Genomic DNA, 2,812 nt, shown 5'->3' on the forward strand with positions numbered 1-2,812 from the left:
TCTGTTTTTCAAACAAATGAATGGCACAAAAATCAAAGTATCAAAAATGTATTGCCCTTCATAATGGAATTCCCTCAGAGCAAGGACATGTAACAATGGGCCATTCTCAGCTTCCTGTGCTTTCCCTCTCTATGCCAATGGACGTGACCTCCACTGCTTTAACAATGGGGCATCCAGCAGCATAAGCACTTGGCTTCTCTCACCGCAGCCTCTACATGCGGTAAAGCTGCTTTTATCTTTGTTGTTATATTTAAGGATGACATCCTAGCCTGTCGGCCTCTACTATTGTCTTCACCGTGATTATTTTCTATCCGTTGTTTAGCCCCAGTTGTGGCTCTTTGATGAAAAGGTCGCCACTCAATTGGAAAACAGTCATTAAAATGCGGTGGGTACTATTCACCAGTGTGCATGGGGGAACCAACTCAACTGAGCTGGTTAATCAAAAGTTAATTATATAATTTTCATGCAGATGAGGGAAACATTCAAATGAATCCCAACTCTACAATCATTACAAAAAATAAATAAAGAAATAATTCTAAAATGCTATAAAATGTTCAGGGACCAGGAGGCTGTAAACAATATGAAGTTTAATTTGAGGTAAACAAAGTGAATATCCACCAGGGGGTCTGGGAAGGAGAAAGTGAGGTTAAATCAAATTTGGAAACATAGATACCAGCAGGTTTTGTTGTCCTGATATACGTGCAATTAGGCAGGTCCTTGATGAGGACACTGGGAGGGAGAAAGTTGGCTTTCACTGCAAATGCTTTGGGATTATTTAAAGGGAATTTATGGGATTTTATGTTTTATCTGTGAACATTAATTATCCCCACAAAAGTGTACCAAATTGAATAAAAACTGTATTTTAGGATGTGTTATAAAAGCACGATTATCTTTTATGAAGATGTTGCAAAATTACTGAAAACGCCACGAAGCATAAACTCAAGTAAATCAATTCAAGGAAGTCTCATCATGACTTTCAGAAGAAAATACCCAGGATAATAGTTTCCCCTGTAACTTTGTCAAAGGAGCTAAAGTATAATATAACACTTTTCAAAAATACTTAAGTCTTTCCTCATCAAAGGAAATGATTGTGCTATGCAAAGTACAACCATGAATATTAAACCAATGACGTGAAGTATCACAAATGAACAAGCATTGTTCTGGAAGTGCAATGGAATGTGGTTTAATTTCGCTTTAATTCTATGTGCTTTTATAATGTTCACCTTTTCCCAGTTGTGCCAGCGGGTTTGGGTTCATTGGTGTGCATTACAACCACGCTCTAACAATGCCGGGCCTCCCCGGTGTCAGCACAGTTCATGAATCCTAGCCCCTTATGCACCAGGCGATTAGTATGGTGCTCTGTCTGTGGGGCTTTGCCAGAAAATGAGTTCTCTTTAAAACATATGCCCCCTGCTGATTCTTTTCCTTTCCTGATATGAAATTCCAATTTTTTTAATGAACACCAATTTCCTGTACAGAGAGGGGGGAAATAAAGTTCTACTCTTGGTCTGTTTTGGATGACTGCAGTTATCCTAAATTAGCAGAAAGCAGTTGCGGACATTAAAAGCAGAAAATATTTAGGTAGGTGTCTAATCAATATTCAAGTGTGAGCAGGAAAATCAGCTGGTGAGATTTTCCATATTGCATATGCAAGTGACTGGTGTGGCAGAAAATGGAATTACCAAAACTGTAACAAATTCAATTAAGTCATTGATTTCTAATAAATTGGCTTAATCACCAGCTGTTGTCATGCTAAGATTGTTGTGTCACAAGTTTGTCATGCTTGTCGGTCGTGTCTGCTTTACAAAGGCGGCTGAATCTGTTTAAAGGCTTTAAAAGAGCATTTTATATCATTTAATCTCCAATAACAAGATCAACAAGATCTATAAAAAACACACTGAGCAATACACAATTAGCTAATCTGGATTTTAAAGTTTATTACAGTTTTACAAGGCTTTAACCACCGATAACAAATAATTAACATCTGCGTAACAAATGATTTGCTGAAGTCACCATCTTGTTGCCGGGCGATCTTTCCCATGTGCTGCTGATAATGATGTAGCTCTTCAATTATTAGGGAACCTTTTTTTTCGGTCAAAGTGACTGGAATCATCATTAATCTGAAGAGATTAAAATTAAACACGAGTCAGTCATTCGAGCTGCTTCTTTAAATATTTAATCTAAAAATATTTCAATTTGAATTGATATGTAGGCTCAGTAGATACCAAACAAGAGAGAAAAATTTGCACTACATCTATCACCACTCCCAAAACTAAAAGGAGTCACACCCATATTCTTTCATGCGAAGAGGGAAAAATAAAAACAGTCACTGAGCAGTTTGTATATTGTCATTGCCGCTTTGGAACACACTGGCACACAGTGGTGTAGTGTACATTAATATTGTACAATTGAACTAGACATTGGTGATAAATTATGCATAATAGGCACTTACTATATTGTATGGTCTAAGTCTCTCTTGGATTTGGGCATTTGCCTCATCGGGAAGAGACACCACCCCTCCTGTGCCCATCATCTATGTAGAGTAAAAGAGAATTTAGAAGATGTTCCCATTTGATCCCATTAACAGCAGGTTTGAAGTGTTTTAGTCGTTCCTGTTACATTTTGCCCTTATTTAACATTTCATTCAGTTCCACATATAATAATTACTCACCCTAATGGTTGCCTCAAGCTCTCCCACACTTCTCTTTCCACCTGGTAGCCATCCATAGGACCAGTGCTGGGACAGGGTGACCTGAACCACCAACGCCAGCAACAACACCTGCATTATAACTCTGCTGCCTGCTTCCATTAG

Source organism: Simochromis diagramma, unplaced genomic scaffold (assembly GCF_900408965.1).
Source record: "Simochromis diagramma unplaced genomic scaffold, fSimDia1.1 OVJJ01000421.1, whole genome shotgun sequence".
Classification (NCBI taxonomy): Eukaryota; Metazoa; Chordata; class Actinopteri; order Cichliformes; family Cichlidae; genus Simochromis; species Simochromis diagramma.